Source organism: Dysidea avara, chromosome 5 (assembly GCF_963678975.1).
Source record: "Dysidea avara chromosome 5, odDysAvar1.4, whole genome shotgun sequence".
In the NCBI taxonomy this organism is placed as follows: domain Eukaryota; kingdom Metazoa; phylum Porifera; class Demospongiae; order Dictyoceratida; family Dysideidae; genus Dysidea; species Dysidea avara.
In genome coordinates this window covers 8,396,726-8,415,390 of record NC_089276.1, presented here as the reverse complement: position 1 = coordinate 8,415,390, position 18,665 = coordinate 8,396,726, and the positions used below count along the sequence as shown (strand labels likewise).

The 18,665-nt window shown below is 39.4% G+C and overlaps 1 protein-coding gene across 2 annotated transcripts in view; it reads right to left on the bottom strand.

Moving 5' to 3' along the window:
* The window catches only part of LOC136255608 (receptor-type tyrosine-protein phosphatase F-like), a 52,808-nt gene that overhangs the window by 25,293 nt on the left and 8,850 nt on the right, over positions 1-18,665 (bottom strand). The window lies entirely within an intron of this gene.

Genomic DNA, 18,665 nt, shown 5'->3' with positions numbered 1-18,665 from the left:
TAGTTGTTATATCATACTGACACATCCTGTAGTTGTATTCTAATTATATTGCACGCATGTGCTATTGAGTCAATTAGTAATGGTCAGGGGTTAATCTAGGGGGGAGGGGGGGGGGGCACAGGCCCCCCTGGGTTAGCTATTGCCCCCCCTAGGTTTATACCTAAACCTTGAGAAATGGAAAGGTTTAATTGATCCCAAAGTTGTATAATTGAATGGTCAATATTCAATGGAATCACAGTAAAATTTCACCAAACTTGAGTATATACACCTAAATTTTCCTGTGGGAGCATGCCCCCAGACCCCCCTAGAATCTGAAGTGGCTTACTTTGCCCCCCTTCCCCATAGCTTAATATTCTGAGTTGAGCCTTGATGGTGAGCACATGTTATCACAGTTTTCCAAGTATTTGCAATGCAAAGCGTCATGCACTAATATTGTTTCAGTATGTGCAGTTCTTTAAATGTATGTGTAATGCTCTGTGGCTGTCGAGTTGTATGCGTAGGCATGCTTAAAGTCCTGTGAGTCAGTAGTCATCACTGAAAATCCACTGTTGAACAACTGTGCATGCACATGCTTGTACAGCACATGATGTTTGGCATTGCAAGAACTTGGAAAACCGTGATACATGGTGTCAGAAGTGGCCTTCTGAAATTAGTAAAATGACTGCTTCAAGCTCTACGTACAATGCATCTCTCCAGCCTCCACCACCATTTAACTTCAGTTCTCCCGATGAATGGCCCAAGTGGCATCGATGCTTTGAACAGTTTCAAGAAGCGTCTGGAGATTGTGTACAGAAGATGAAGAAAGACAAGTTAGTACACTTCTGTATTGTTTGGGAAAAAAGCTGATGATATCCTTACTTCGACAAACATTTCTGGTGATAATCACAAGAAATATGCCAAGGTGCTTGGGAAATTTGACAGCCATTTTAAGATGCAAAAAACGTGATATTTGAACATTCCTGTTTCAATGCCAGAGTGCAAGCTGAGAGAGGAATCCATTGAACAATATATCACTAGTCTCTATAATTTGATAGAACACTGCGAGTACAGCACACATAAAAGAATAGATGATACAAGACCAGCTAGAAGTCGGCATCAGTGATAGTAGTTTGTTAGAACGACTCCAGATGGATGAATCATTAACCCTAGAGAAGGCCAAGAAACTCGTTCGCGAAAGGAAGGCAGTTAAGGAGTAACAATCATTTCTAAAGAAGGAAGAATGCACACTGGAATATGTTAAATAGAAACCTACAGGTAACCCTACCCGCATTAAGACAAAAGTGTCGCTGTGCTCCAGATGTGGTAAAAGTCATGTTAGAGACCACTGTCCTGCTAAAAATGTAACATGCTTTAAATGCAACTAACACAGACATTTCAGCAAGGTGTGCTTCTTCAAAACAGTAGCAATGGTATCTAAAGACATCCCTGATCATGATGACAGTGCCCAAACAGAGACATCTCTTTGTTACGTTAATGCCATAAGCGATAAGTCCGGTATATCCAAGTAATTCTGTTTCACCTTATTGTTAGCTAGGTTAAGTAATCATTTAAAGTCTCCAGTTCTTGTTAGGTTAGGTAATCCAAAGGCTGCAGCACATGTTGCTGTCAGACCTTCAGTGCTGGTCACTGTAAAGTACTACTAATAATAAATAATAGTGAACAACAATGAAGTGGTGTTCAAGGTTACAAGGCCATCAAGGAATCAACCGGTGCCTCCTCCAATCAATGTCATCTGCATGGTGGCCTGGGGTGTCCAAAGCTGTCGAAGCTTACGTGAAGAATTATCCTCACTGCCAGAAGACATACATTCCTCCCCAAAAGCCACTGATTGGTTTGCCACTCCCACAAAGGCAGAGAGTAGCTGCATATCTCTTTGAACTGGACAGCACCCAACACTTCCTGATAATTGACTACTACTCAAGATACCTAGAAGTCATCCAGCTGAATAGTGAATGCCCTCATATCTATTTTTGGAAGACATATGGCATTCCATCAACACTGGTAAATGATAATGGACCACAGATTAACTGCAGTACCTTTACACAGTTTTCCTCACAGTATGGCTTCCATCATGTTACAAACACATAGTCCAAGATACCCACAGAGTAATGGATTGGTGGAGAGAGCAGTGAGAAAGGGTAACTTCTGATCCTCATATGGCACTACTCAGCTATTGAGCCACCTCACTCCCATGGTGTTCTCTCAGCCCTGCAGAGTTATTGTTCGGATGGAAAATTGCCACTCACTTTTACCTCAACTTCCTCCTCTGCTGACTCCCCACTGGTCTCACTTGAAGCATTTAAAGAAAGCTGACAAAGCTTACAAGTCCAAACAACAAATACAATTCAGCCGCAGGCACAAAACTCGATCCTTCCCACGCTTAGCACCAATACTTCAGTTTGGGTGGAGAAAGCAAGTAGCAGGGATAATAGTTTCAAAGACTTGTAGATCTTACGCAATTCAGACTTCCTCAGGATCAGTTGCAGAAACCATCATCATCTGGCACCCAGGCTAGGAGGTCCATCACAGTATTATGTAGATGTAGATCTTGAGACTGATACACCTCTTCCAGATGAACTTGTAAGTGAGGAAACAGCAAGTGCTGCAGAACATCAGACAGTGTCAATATTTCCAATTCGGACCAATGAGACCTCCAAAACGTTATTCCTAAGAAAGGGAGATGTTGTATGAACTGAACTGATTGACTCACACACATGCATGCACCACTAGTTGTTATATCATCCTGACACATCCTGTAGTTGTATTCTAATTATATTGCACATTGTACGCATGCGCTATTGAGTCAATTAGTAATAGTGAGCACATGTTGTCATGTTTGAAAACAATTTCACAATGCTGACAGTATCACTAAAAACTGAATACTTTATTAGGATACTGTTAGAGTATCTCAAGCACACACTCTTGTTACACATGTTTGGCTTCAGTATTCCAGTGCAGTAGGCCATTCCAGTGATTAGACACTACCTGTTTGGGTTTGCATTGCTATCCAATTATTTCTAAACCACCCAATATTCTTCTATGTATGATAATTAATCCATCTAAATGCCAATTACTGTAAGAGCTCAATCCTGTAGCGATGTACATAGGTATGACCAGTTGATTTTTTCCATGAAACTTAGATGTGCATTTATTGTACACATGTTTGGTTAGACATTATAACTTGTGGCATTATTTTGATTTCCTTCAAACCACTAAAAGCATTGTACGATGTCTACTCTTTCTACAAACTAACTTTCAACTTATTCCATTAAAGGTCCACTGAAATGAAAAATTCACTTGCCTTTTTATTGAATAAGTAGGTTGTTTGTATCATGCAACACGCAAAAGCACCTTTTTAATAATTCAATTATGTTGTGATACTGAGATATTAAGCCACAAAGTCTAGTTACGTAAGACAAAGACCCAGAAGTACAGCTATTACACACTTTACAATGGTAGTGAAAGTCTAATGTGCAGGTGGCAATACCAAGCTCTCCTTTTCAACTTCGTAGTGTTCCAAGGTTCTGCTGGAAAACAATAGCAGAGTTGTTCTGTTGTTGCCTGTAGCTCGGCCTGTAGTGCTTCACGCTATCAAAGCTCATGTTTCATTATGCTTCTCTGAACATTATGCTTCTCTGAAGTAAGTTTGTTTACAAAGCTGGGTTAGCAGTACCATGAAACAGACAAACAATGGTGTCACTGTTACACTTTCCTGAGTTGTTCCTCTACCTGGTAGGGATAATATCTCATGCATATCTTGGCAGTGGCACCATCACAATCGTTTTTCCTCACGTTTCTCTACCTCCATCCACTGCATTGGACCCTTAAACGTATTTAAATACGTCTAAGAAATAATCAACCACTGTACTGTTGATTTACAGTCCCTTTAACAAGCATTCTCGAGCGTTCTTTACCACAAGACCAGTGTAAATTCACTAACTATCTCCCGTAGGCTTGTAACTGGTTGCGGTACAAGTTCTTACCGGCCATGTTCCAAGTTGTTATAGTAGATACTAAATCAAAACTAGCTGTACATAGACACTCTTGTTACTTTATGGCACCTCACACATACTAAAGTTTCTTTGTCTGTGAGTTATGACATAATATAATTCAAACCACAATACACTAAAATGTATTATATCTACTAAACAAAACAAAATCTGACTAAATCACATGCACCAACCTATCCCATGCACCAACCTATCCCACTAGTAGCAAGGATTGGTAATAGCCAAAGTGTATTTTACCATTTCAGTGGACCTTTAAGCAGTTATTCAGTAGGCATGATAAAAGATTGATATTTATCATGAAGAAATCTGTGAATATAATTCAGAAAAAATAGTACTACATGTAAAATCTTTTGGACTACTGTAGCTATGTGTGTCCCAATCAAATAATATATTTGCATTTTATAACTGTTTTGGTGAAGTTGGTGAAATTTTGGTTGTTTACCTCAAAAGTGGTTGGTGTGTGTACTTGGTAGGCAACTCTACTATGAAAAGTATTTCATTCAAGTATAAAAGAGCACAAAGTTACATGTGCAAAAATTGCATTATTGGTCTTCTTTTCAATCACTAGTGTGGCAAGCCGGCTTTATTGGTGGCATGAGAGTGAGTCATGATATTGACATTGTTTCTTTATCTATAGCCTCAGTTTTTTGCTACTGGAGTAAGACAGTTTTGGTGTATTAAAATTACTCCACAATGAAGTAAAAATATGTGTTCTACAAAATAGTAGAAATAAAGATATTATTATACACCATAGCTACATAAATGTATCCTCTTTGGTTTGTAATTACATCAAAAACATAGCTGTAAAAAGGGTGTGTCCAAGAAAGTAAAAGTAAAGAGCTGATCTCTAATGTGGCCAAGAATGACAACTAACTACAATTTACAGTACAAAGATCATCATCTACATTCATCGTTTATCACTGGCTCCTGCAGTCTTACTGCATTCCTATTGAATTTCTGTGGCCAAATTACTAGCCAATTAGAGTTCACAGGATTAGGAATGCAGCAAGACTGCAAAAGTCAATGATAAACAATGAATGTAGAAAATTGTAATTAGTTGCATTAACATTCATTCTTGGCCACTCCAGATATCAGCTCTTCAGTTACTTATAATTTCTTGGACGTGACCTTTCTATACAGCTATGTTTTTGAAGGGATTACATTCAGTTTCATAAAACACAATCAGTAGGAAAGCAATAAATAAATAAATAACTACTGGTTAAAATACACACAGATGGCTAAATTCATATAATATTACTATAATTATTTTGACCTTATAACTCATTTTACTGTATATGAGGGAATATTGGAGAGGAACCAAAGGAAGCAGCAAGAGCATTTTCAAATATGCAAGTAAGTGTTTGTACTGACCATTGCAATAATACCTACTGTAGCTAGCTACATCAAATCCTATGGGGTACATTTTAAACTTTATATACACCAGACTATTATTAGGTTATTACTGATTAGACAGATGGGTGCATTGTTTCCAGACACTGATACATGGGTTAAAGATGTTTTCTTTGTATGTTCAGTGGGCTGAACGTAAACATTTAAATCACTCATTGGACACAATCAAAAGAAACTCTACATGTTCAACCATTTTGTTGATGCAAGTATAATTCTTGTACATTCAGTGTGCCAATGTGCTGCCATGCATGGAATGTTGTCATGTGGTATGATGTGACTGCATGGCACACACAATAATTTTGTGTGTGACACAACTGTCATGGCTGTGTGAAAGTAAATGAAATTTGGTTTCTACTGTAATTTTCCAATCCAAATTTCAAAAGGAACTTCCTGAAACCCTTGGAATCTCCATATATACACTTGCAACTGCTATATTGTAGAAAGACACTGTCAATCATACACTACTCTAATAAAACAGTCTATCAACCATGTCCCTTAGGCTACACACATACCCTCGATCCAAACCAAAGCTTGTCTGGATGGTAATAGGTGATAATTTTAGGTATGTGTTCACCTTACCTGTTGTTATTGTTATTTTAAGCTATAAGTAATAACTATGCTTCACCACTCCCTTTCTTCATCAGTGTAATCACAGGTTAAGCATGCCCACAATGATGGAGGAGACTTCTACATAATCAAGCTGCAGTTGTTAATTTTGTTGTAGCTAAACAATATTACTCTATTATGATTACCACTAGTTGCTACCAGATTAAGTAGAAACCAACAGTCAGGCCAGCTTTCTATTAATTTTCAGCTGACTAAAGCCGCAAGAAAATACTAGCTAGCTACATAGCTATGAACATGAGCTACTTCTTAATCTAGTACAGTAACTGGTAGCTACACACAGTGAATTAAGACTACATCAATGCAGATTATACACAAGCTATGATCTTCATTCTCTGGTAGCTACAGTATGTGTAATAAGCAAACTTTGACCTTATGAATCAAGACACACGACAGTGTGTCGTGCGGCCCAAGAAGCCGGCGCGCCACACCGTGAGTATATTAACAGGAAGAAAATGCAATTTTTCACACCTATGTAGCTCTGTGATCCCTTATCCGATTTGAACCAAATTTGCTACAGGCGTGCCGGCCAGTTATAGGAGTCTACATACCAAATTTCAAGAAAATCGGTCAAGCCATTTCCGAGATACGAGCGAACAAAATTTCGTTTTAATTTCTTTGTTTTTTTCTTCTTCATCTTCATTTCGCACACTTCGCAAAATCTTCCATAAAACACGAATGCGTACTCGGATAGGGCTGAAATTTGGCACACTTGAAGGGCTCATTAAGGCGGATCTCAGCACCAACTTTGGTAGGAATCCGATGAACATTCACGGAGTTATGACCGATTATGTGCGTAAAATAAGGTCGAAGGTCTGTCACGCCTACAGGGTAAACCCCATTGGAGGAATGAGTTGAAAATTGATATGTAGATGGAGTAACCATCGTAGGAGTGCCTTTTTGTGGTTTGAAAGGAATTGAGATAAAGACCATGGAGATATGACACAAAACCCAACCTGTGTCAAAATTACGCGATTGATTTTTATGAATAAAAAACTATTAGTTTCCACATCTACCAGGCAAACCGCTTAGAGCAATGAGCTGAAAATCAGTATGTAGCTGGAATAATCATCATAGAAACTCCTTGCAGTAGTACAGAAGAATCGGTTTACAAACCACTGAGTTATGATTCGAAAGGCAACTAAGTGTAGCAAATGCGAGATCGAGATACTCTAATAGAACAGTCACCCTAATAGAGCATTCAGCTACGTTTATAACTTACTCCATTATAGAATTATATTACATTGCAAGATATTCACGGAATTCAGCTACAAACAGTTAGTCTGATAGACAATTCAGCTACATGTAAGTCACCCTGTAGAGAGTTCATCTAGAAACAAGTCACCCTGTATCAGCTAGAAGAAGTCACCTTGTAGAGAGTTCAGTTACAAAGAAACCACCATGTAGAGAGTTCAGCTGCAAACAAATCACCCTGTAGAGAGATTAGCTAGAAGGAATCACCTTGTAGAGAGTTCAACTACAAAGAAACTACCATGTAGAGAGTTCAGCTGCAAACAAATCACCCTGTAGAGAACTCAGCTACAAACAAATATACCCAGTAAAAAGATCAGCTAGAAGAAGTTATCTTGTAGAGAGTTCAGCTACAAATAAACCACCATGTAGAGAGTTCAGCTGCAAACAAATCACCCAGTAGAAAGTTCAGCTATGATCAGATCACCCTGTAGAAAGTTCAGTTAGAAACAAGTCATCCTGTAGAGAGATCAGCTAGAAGTGTCACCTTGTAGAGAGTTCAGCTACAAACAAATCACCCTGTAGAGAGATCAGCTAGAAGAAGTCACCTTGTAGAGAGTTCAGCTATAAAGGAACCACCATGTAGAGAGTTCAGTTGCAAACAAATCGCCGTAGAAAGTTCAGCTAGAAACAAGTCACCCTGTAGAGAGATCAGCTAGAAACAAGTCACCCTGTAGAGAGTTCAGCTAGAAGAAGTCACATTGTAGAGAGTTCAGCTACAAAGAAACTACCATTTAGAGAGTTCAGCTGCAAACAAATCACCCTGTAGAGAACTCAGCTACAAACAAATCGCCCTGTAGAAAGATCAACTAGAAGAAGTTACCTTGTAGGAGGTTCAGCTACGAACAGATCACCCTGTAGAGAGTTCAGCTACAAACAAATCACCCTGTAGAGAGTTCAGTTACAAAGAAACCACCATGTAGAGAGTTCAGCTGCAAACAAATCACCCTGTAGAGAGATCAGCTAGAAGAAATCACCTTGTAGAGAGTTCAGCTACAAAGAAACCATCATGTAGAGAGTTGAGCTGCAAAAAATTCAATCACTCTGTAGAGAGTCCAGCTAGAAGAAGTCACCTTGTAGAGAGTTTAGCTGCAAACAAATCACCTGTAGAGAGTTCAGCTAGAAACAAGTCACCCTGTAGAGAGATCAGCTAGAAACAAGTCACCCTGTATAGAGTTCAGCTAGAAGAAGTCACATTGTAGAGAGTTCAGCTACAAAGAAACTAGCATGTAGAGAATTCAGCTGCAAACAAATCACCCTGTAGAGAGATCAGCTAGAAGAAATCACCTTGTAGAGAGTTCAGCTACAAAGAAACCATCATGTAGAGAGTTGAGCTGCAAAAAAATCAATCACTCTGTAGAGAGTCCAGCTAGAAGAAGTCACCTTGTAGAGAGTTTAGCTGCAAACAAATCACCTGTAGAGAGTTCAGTTAGAAACAAGTCACCCTGTAGAGAGATCAGCTAGAAACAAGTCACCCTGTAGAGAGTTCAGCTAGAAGAAGTCACATTGTAGAGAGTTCAGCTACAAAGAAACTACCATGTAGAGAGTTCAGCTGCACACAAATCACCCTGTAGAGAACTCAGCTACAAACAAATCGCCCTGTAGAAAGATCAGCTAGAATAAGTTACCTTGTAGGGAGTTCAACTACGAACAGATTACCCTGTAGAGAGTTCAGCTACAAACAAATCACCCTGTAGGGAGATCAGCTAGAAGAAGTCACCTTGTAGAGAGTTCAGCTATAAAGAAACCACCATGTAGAGAGTTCAGCTTCAAACAAATCACCTGTAGAGAGTTCAGCTAGAAACATGTCACTCTGTAGAGAGTTCAGCTACAAAGAAACTACCATGTAGAGAGTTCAGCTGCAAACAAATCACCCTGTAGAGAACTCAGCTACAAACAAATCGCCCTGTAGAAAGATCAACTTGAAGAAGTTACCTTGTAGGGGGTTCAGCTACGAACAGATCACCCTGTAGAGAGTTCAGCTACAAACAAATCACCCTGTAGAGAGTTCAGTTACAAAGAAACCACCATGTAGAGAGTTCAGCTGCAAACAAATCACCCTGTAGAGAGATCAGCTAGAAGAAATCACCTTGTAGAGAGTTCAGCTACAAAGAAACCATCATGTAGAGAGTTGAGCTGCAAAAAAATCAGTCACTCTGTAGACAGTCCAGCTAGAAGAAGTCACCTTGTAGAGAGTTTAGCTGCAAACAAATCACCTGTAGAGAGTTCAGCTAGAAACAAGTCACCCTGTAGAGAGATCAGCTAGAAACAAGTCACCCTGTAGAGAGTTCAGCTAGAAGAAGTCACATTGTAGAGAGTTCAGCTACAAAGAAACTACCATGTAGAGAGTTCAGCTGCAAACAAATCACCCTGTAGAGAACTCAGCTACAAACAAATCGCCCTGTAGAAAGATCAGCTAGAATAAGTTACCTTGTAGGGAGTTCAACTACGAACAGATCACCCTGTAGAGAGTTCAGCTACAAACAAATCACCCTGTAGGGAGATCAGCTAGAAGAAGTCACCTTGTAGAGAGTTCAGCTATAAAGAAACCACCATGTAGAGAGTTCAGCTTCAAACAAATCACCTGTAGAGAGTTCAGCTAGAAACAGGTCACTTTGTAGAGAGTTCAGCTAGAAGAAGTCACATTGTAGAGAGTTCAGCTACAAAGAAACTACCATGTAGAGAGTTCAGCTGCAAACAAATCACCCTGTAGAGAACTCAGCTAAAAAACAAATCGCCCTGTAGAAAGATCAACTAGAAGAAGTTACCTTGTAGGGAGTTCAGCTACACTACAAACAAATCGCCCTGTAGAGAGTTGCAAACAAATTATCTGTAGGGAATAATTAACATGTAATAAATGTATTTATTATACATATTATTTGTACATTTACTGATAAAATCAGAATTAGTTTAAAGTATTTAAAAACTTCTTCATCTTTCTCTTCTTCCTGTGGTAAAGGAAAAAAGATTGATTTAAAAAGCCCCAAAGCCAGCCATAGGCCGGCTTTGGGGTATACAAATACAAAAAGAAGTGAAATCTAATCCAAAACAGCCAAGCTGTAAAAAAAGAGTGCGGCCCTCAGAAAGGCTATGGTGAAAAAAGATGTGAAATCCAAGGTGGCGGCCAAGAAATGGCTGTGATGGTAGGTCAATGGTAAAAAATTAATAACGACAATTCAGGTGAATTTTGTGCCAAGACCAAGCGGCACCAAATTCACCTGAATTGTCGTTAATAAAATTTTTACCATTAACCTACCATCACAGCCATTTCTTGGCCGCCATCTTGGATTTCACATCTTTTTTCACCATAGCCTTTCTGAGGGCCGCACTCTTTTTTTACAGCTTGGCTGTTTTGGATTAGATAGTAAGTAACTTCAATCTCACAAGTAGTATATAGCTAAGTAAACTTCAACCTCATGTGTGGTAAGTGTGATACATGCATTAGTGCATGAACAATGCAATTAAAACAGATTGTCACTACTGCATATACCATGAAGAGCTTGACTTGGAGCCTCGAGACATTGTTAGCAGATCCTGTTGCAGCCCGCATTAAAAAGAATACATTGAAACTTTTAGTTGCTCAGCCTTTACCCACACTTGGCTCCACTTTTGCCCACACATCGCCCTACTTTTGCACATGTCTTTGCCCACACATGGCTGTGCCTTTAGCCATGTAGTACGTGAATTCACCTAAATACATCCCCAAATTTCATGGCAGTCGAGTTGCACATTTCATTTTATTATAGTTTTGTAAAGTGTGAAAAATGAAAGGAAAAAAGAAGACATTAAGCTGAATTTTGAGGGCTTGTATTTAACAAACACAGATTTGGCTGAAATTTGGAATGTGAGATGCCAAAGTCGGCCAGCAGCTAAATGCAAAGAATTGTGTACTTTTGAGAAGGGACAATGGAGCTATTGTGTGCATGCATGAAAACATATTTCTTCCTTACTGTCAATATATCAAAGCCATAGCAAAGTCCAAAAAAGTGGCAGGCTACACATAGCATGCCAAACTAGGGGAACTGCCCCAACAGGAACTTTTTTGAAAATTTAGCCCCCTGAGATTGAATTTGGAAGCAACTCAGACTGGAATTATCAATGCAAATTGTAAGATTGGTGACTGAAACCTATAGCTGACTGCTCTATTAGAGTTATTGTGTTAACTGTTCTATTAGAGTATCGTATTGACTGCTCTATTAGATCTTTAACAAAATTCCAAGTGGCTGAAATGTAGTCCAGCCAAAACTGGACCAGCTGGACCACTTGCTATGGCCCTGTATATATACCTAAAAAGGGTGTGGCACCCCAAAAAATTGTGAAATCAAAGTTGGTGGCCAAGAAATGGCTACAATTATGTTAATGCCAATGATGAGTGTGGTCATCATACAGTACGTAGTGTTGCATGTTATGGATAAGGGAGTTTTGGGCTTTCTTGTCCTTCAAAATCACCCAAAACAGCCTCAGTTTTCCTTCAAAACAGCTTGGCAGTATTGGTTAAGCTTAACCAAGCCCAAAAATGCCTTCAGAGCAACTCCAAACCCTTCCAACAAAATTTAAGTTATCAATAAATTTAAGATATGCAGACAGTGGTCTGTCCTGTTGAGCTCATGGGTTAGCATGGGGGATATGGTAATGCTGTCATCATGACAACCAGTGGAATATTTCATTGACTAATGTTGTTAAGGTATACTGTTGGAAAATACGTACTCAAGGTGGTAGCTATAAATAATAAAACTGTCAGCTGTATTGGCATTCTATCTGCTGCAACTGCTAACAGTGCTTAGATTACTCTTTCCCACCCTCCCTCCCCTTATATATATATATATATTTGTTTTTTTCTCCCTCAGCCTACTTTATTCTGCGGACTGGACTCACGGACTGGACTGGACTGGACTCACGGATTCGACTGGACTCGACTTGCAGATTGAACTGGAAACCAACTTTCTATAGTAAACTAGCTCTTGCAATGCTGGAGAGACGCCTATCTTTGAGTAGGGACCCGCCGATTATGCTCATAATTTTACCTATTATGCTATGCTGCACTGCTCAAAAATTTACCTATTATGCTTAAATTTATGCTCAATACTTACCTATTATGCTCAAATTATGCCCAATTATTTATGCCTCAGTTCTCATGCTCTACTTATAATTTCCAGTTTATGGATAAATAATAAGTGGCTGAAGCACAAACTTACTTGCCAAACTGTATATTACAGAGAAGATCGATATACTCTAATAGAACAGTCAGCTATGTGATTGTTCTATTAGAGTTACTGACTGTTCTATTAAAGTATATCGATCTTTCTGTTATAGCTACTTTGATAAGCAAGGATTCATACTATTACACAAATATTCTACCCATTATGCTAGCATTATGCTCAATGCTTTCAGGCACCTATTATGCTCATAATTATGCCAGCATAATCGGCGGGTCCCTATCTTTGAGCTATGCATACAACTGCTGATAATCTCAGTTCTCTTGTTGATGAAACACGCGGCAAAAATAACTCATGCACTATGCGGAATTCAAGACTATAGCCCAACTGCTGAACTGTATAGGTATACACTCACCGTAGCTATAGCACAACAGGACTCTTTCACAGCCGAGGGCAATCGCAGGCCATATCCGGTAGCTCGTTAAGTTCAATGAACATTGTACCAATATGTTTGAATACAGCAGACAAGAATCACATCAACAAATGTGACTGTCTCTGGGAAAACCGGTCTTATCGCCCATTTAAAAGTATTGAGAAACGTCGGTTTTAAATATTCAGAGTGTTGTAGCTGGCCAATGGTGGCAGCTACACATACCAAATTTTCACACGTTTCACAACAATTTCTTACCCTCCTGATCATCCACTGAAGAAGTAGTCAACAGCTAAGTTTCCCACCATTTTAGATAGTTTTAAAACCGAGGTTGTCTGTATCAGGCGAGCTCCAGAAGGCTGGGAGGCGGGGGCCCTGGAAGGAGGGCAAGATGGTGTTCAAAAATTGAAAAGAAACGTGTTGGGATGAATTAGGCCAAGTTATGGGCCATTCAGGGCTCAGAACTGGCTAAAATGAAAGGAAATTTACAGCACAGGTCATTGTCCAGCACCACAGAGCTGTACAGCCACACACAGCCATCTCCTGGTTGGCCAGGGCTCCATCAAGACCCCAGACCACTCGTACGGCTCGCCACTGTGCTTTAAAAAAGCAGCCAGCAAAAGCAGACCACTTTACTCTGGTCGACTGTGGCAGTGAAACTTGATAGTGCATTCATTAAGCTTTGTGTTTGTGTGAAAAAATCAAACTTCCTGTCTTGGGCAATAAGAACGGTTTTCGTAGATCCAGTCACAAATGTGGGCCATTCTCTCTTGGATTCGTCTCTAGTCCCAGTAGTCCTTCCATATTATGGTATAGTAGCTAAGGCATTCACTGCACGCCTAGGTCTGTGACGGCGTTCAAACTCTATGTTACAGACCAGCCATGCTTGAGTGATCTGCTTTTCCTAAAGCCCTGTAGGCCGCCTCGATTAAAGCGTGACTGTTCACATGATTCTCGTCTGCTGTATATTCGAACATATTGGTAAATGTCCGCGCCTAACGTCGTACGCATAGCTCAAAGAGAGGCATCTCTCCAGCATTGCAAGAGCTAGTTTACTTCTAGAAAGTCAGTTTCCAGCTCAATCTGCAAGTCGAGTCCAGTCCAGTCCGTGAGTCCAGTCCAATCCAGTCCATGAGTCCAGTCCGGGAATAAAGTAGGCCTTTACTCTATATATATTCACACAAATACAGCCAAACTGTGAAAAAAATGGTGCAGCCTAAAAAAGTGGTGAAAAAAGATGTGAAATCAAAGATGGTGGCCAACAAATGGCTGTAATGATGTTAATGCTAATAAATTTAAACAATGCACACAGCCATAATTAAAATTTATTAGCATTGCAGCCATTTCTTGGCTGCAACCTTTGATCTCTTTTCACCCAGGCTTTTTGAAGGACGCACCCTTTTACACAGCTTAGCTGTTTTTACATGGACTTCCACTTCTTTTTGTATTTAAATATACACACCAAAGCCAACTATAAACTGGCTTTGAGGTTTGTTTTCACACAAATCATTGTTCTTATCTACAGATGCAATGAAGACGATATAGGACAAACTAGTGTTCTACCAATGTAGAAAAATACATACTGATCTGATACCAAAGCCAATTTATACTGTGCTTCTTTGCATAAAATTGTATTTATATTTATTTGCAATAGTGTTTTATAACAAAGTAAATTCCTTCCATATTAGGTATACATTATTGTATACCATCTGTCTATTAGGATTTTGCAGTGACTGTTCTATTAGAGTATTTCAATTTTTCATGCAAATTGTGATAAGTTGCAGTTGCTCAATTTTGCACCTTTTACGGTTTCCAGCCTGTTGTGACAAGTTTTGTTAGTATAGCACTTATTATGATGATTATGATTGGCACAAGTGGGTTTTAATAGTAGTGTACTACCCTGCCGATCTGTACCAAATTGGCTATAATATTGGCTTTGATTCGATGGAATATTGTATAGAGTTTATTAATTTTGATTACTTTTGTAATGCTCTAATAGAGAGCACATTTTTTGAGGATTTCTAATAGAACACACATAGATTTTCCATTGGTAGATTTATGAACTTGAGTAGATTTTAGCTAGAATTTTCATTTATAAAGTAGACAATAAGTGAAGTGAACAGCCATGATAGCAGCAGTTCAGTGGTTATGGAATTGGGGTGTTCAGTATGGAGGTCCCTGGTTCAAACACTAGTAAGTTTTTTTGACATTTTCATGCACTCTTTTATCCCACAGTGATGGGTGTATCCATTCACTGGACTGGACTACTGGACTGGACTACTGGACTCACATAAAATTTGATCAAATACCTTTTTCAACCACTAAAAGTGGTTAGTCACATGATCATTACTGTATATACCACACACTCAGGGTTCTCAGTGTCTTATATTGCATTTTAGAGGCACATACAGCTAAATATAGTTTTAGTGGTGCATGCATAAGTTCATAATCAATAGGTTGAATTCTTTAAAATGTGTACACTACATGTAGTTTTTCACAAAGATGCAGCCTTACCTGCCTGTTAGATAGTGTGTGCATTGGAAAATGTTTCTCTGGCTAACTGAACACTGCGCACTCATGCATTATAAACCAAGGAGCTGGCCAATCTAATATGCAGACTGCTGAAAGGTTAGGCAATGCTACATTATTCACAGGTGTAAAACTGACTGAATTTTATGTCAATGCGTGCTATTTACAAAAGAAGGCTAGAAAAGACTGACAGATACATTTAGCAGAGTTAACAGCGCACAGTGCTTGTATCATTGCTAGGTAAATTATTGTTGATATACACTGAGGTTTTAGTGTAGTTTTTTTTGTGAATAATGTACAAGTTTTATATGTCTTGTGTGCAAGTTTTATGTCTTGTGATGAATAGTGTGATTTCTAAAATACTTTTGTGGTTATGTCTAGCTATAAAAGGAAAGAAAACAAAAACAAGTTTGAGTCCAGTAGACCAGTCCAGTAATCCAGTCCAGTAGTCCAGTCCAGTGAATGGATACACCCCCGCAGTGACTGAGGTGATCAGCCAAGATAGTAGTGGTTCAGTGGTCAAGGATGCAAGTGTTAGGTATGGAGGTCCAAAGTTTGTTCTCTGACAATGTCAAGTTATTTTTTCAACATTTTTTGTGCAGCTTTTTAACCCCACGGTGATTCTTGCAAAAGGCTGGTGTGAAGTTAATCAAATTTGCTGTGGGGCCTACCCTACCTGGCAGACTGCTATAATGCAGAAATGGTGTGCTTTGGAGAACGGGCCATGGAGCTATGCACATGTGAATGCTGTTTTCTTTCTTCCTGTTAATACTCATGGTGTGGTGCACTGGCCTTCTTGGCCACACGACATACTGTGTGTCTTGATATAATTATCTAATCCAAAACAGCCAAGCTGTAAAAAAAAAGCGAGGCCCTGAGAAAGGCTATGGTGAAAAAAGATGTGAAATCCAAGGTGGCGGCCAAGAAATGGCTGTGATGGTAGGTTAATGGTAAAAATTTTAATAACGACAATTCAAGTGAATTTTGTGTCAAGACCAAGTGGCACCAAATTCACCTGAATTGTTGTTATTAAAATTTTTACCATTAGCCTACCATCACAGCCATTTCTTGGCCGCCACCTTGGATTTCACATCTTTTTTCACCATAGCCTTTCTCAGGGCCGCGCTCTTTTTTTACAGCTTGGCTGTTTTGGATTAGATTTCACTTCTTTATGTATTTGTATACCCCAAAGCGGGCCTATGGCCGGCTTTAGGGCTTTTTAACCTGTCATTTTTTCTTTACTACAGGAAGAAGAAACGATGAAGCAGGGTGATTTCTTTGTAGCTGACCTCTCTGCAAGATGATCCTTCTAGCTGATCTCTCTACCAGATGACTTGTTTGTAGCTGAACTCTCTACAGGGTGATTTGTTTGTAGCTGAACTCTCTACAAGGTAATTTCTTCTAGCTGATCTTTCTACAGGGTGATTTGTTTGTAGCTGAATTCTCTACAGGGCGATTTGTTTGCAGCTAAACTGCTGAACTCTCTACAATGTAACTTCTTCTAGCTGAACTCTCTACGGGTGGCTTGTTTCTAGCTGAACTCTCTACAGGGTGATTTGTTTCTAGCTGAACTCTCTACAAGGTAACTTCTTCTAGTTGATCTTTCTACAGGGTGATTTGTTTGTAGCTGAATTCTCTACAGGGCAATTTGTTTGCAGCTGAACTCTCTACATGGTAGTTTCTTTGTAGCTGAACTCTCTACAATGTGACTTCTTCTAGCTGAACTCTCTACAGGGTGACTTGTTTCTAGCTGATCTCTCTACAGTGTAACTTGTTTCTAGCTGAACTCTCTACAGGGTGATTTGTTTGTAACTGAATTCTCTACAAAGTAACTTCTTCTAGCTGATCTTTCTACAGGGTGATTTGTTTGTCTCTACAGGGCAATTTGTTTGCAGCTGAACTCTCTACATTGTAGTTTCTTTGTAGCTGAACTTTCTACAGTGTAACTTCTTCTAGCTGAACTCTCTACAGGTTAACTTGTTTCTAGCTGAACTCTCTACAGGATGATTTGTTTGTAGCTGAACTCTCTACAAGGTAACTTCTTCTAGATGATCTTTCTACAGGATGATTTGTTTGTAGCTGAATTCTCTACAGGGCAATTTGTTTGCAGCTGAACTCTCTACATGGTAGTTTCTTTGTAGCTGAACTCTCTACAATGTAACTTCTTCTAGCTGAACTCTCTACAGGGTGACTTGTTTGTAGCTGAACTCTCTACAAGGTAACTTCTTCTAGCTGATCTTTCTACAGGGTGATTTGTTTGTAGCTGAATTCTCTACAGGGCGATTTGTTTGCTGCTGAACTCTCTACATGGTAGTTCCTTTGTAGCTGAACTCTCTACAATGTAACTTCTTCTAGCTGAACTCTCTACGGGTGACTTGTTTCTAGCTGATCTCTCTACAGGGTGACTTGTTTCTAGTTGAACTCTCTACAGGGTGATTTGTTTGTAGCTGAACTCTCTACAAGGTAACTTCTTCTAGATGATCTTTCTACAGGGTGATTTGTTTGTAGCTGAATTCTCTACAGGGCAATTTGTTTGCAGCTGAACTCTCTACATGGTAGTTTCTTTGTAGCTGAACTCTCTACAATGTAACTTCTTCTAGCTGAACTCTCTACAGGGTGACTTGTTTGTAGCTGAACTCTCTACATGGTGGTTTCTTTGTAGCTGAACTCTCTACAATGTAACTTCTTCTAGCTGATCTCTCTACAGGGTGACTTGTTTCTAGCTGAACTCTCTACAGGGTGATTTGTTTGTAGCTGAACTCCCTACAAGGTAACTTCTTCTAGCTGATCTTTCTACAGGGTGATTTGTTTGTAGCTGAATTCTCTACAGGGCGATTTGTTTGCAGCTGAACTCTCTTCATGGTAGTTTCTTTGTAGCTGAACTCTCTACAATGTGACTTCTTCTAGCTGAACTCTCTACAGGGTGACTTGTTTGTAGCTGATCTCTGTACAGGGTGACTTGTTCCTAGCTGAACTCTCTACAGGTGATTTGTTTGCATCTGAACTCTCTTACATGGTGGTTTCTTTGTAGCTGAACTCTCTACAAAGTGACTTCTTCTAGCTGATCTATCTACAGGATGACTTGTTTCTAACTGAACTCTCTACAGTGTTATCTGTTCATAGCGGAACTTTCTACTGGGTGATTTGTTTGCAGCTAAACTCTTTGCATGATTGTTTCTTTGTAACTGAACTCTCTACAAGGTAACTTCTTCTAGCTGATCTCTCTACAGGATGACTTGTTTCTAACTGAACTCT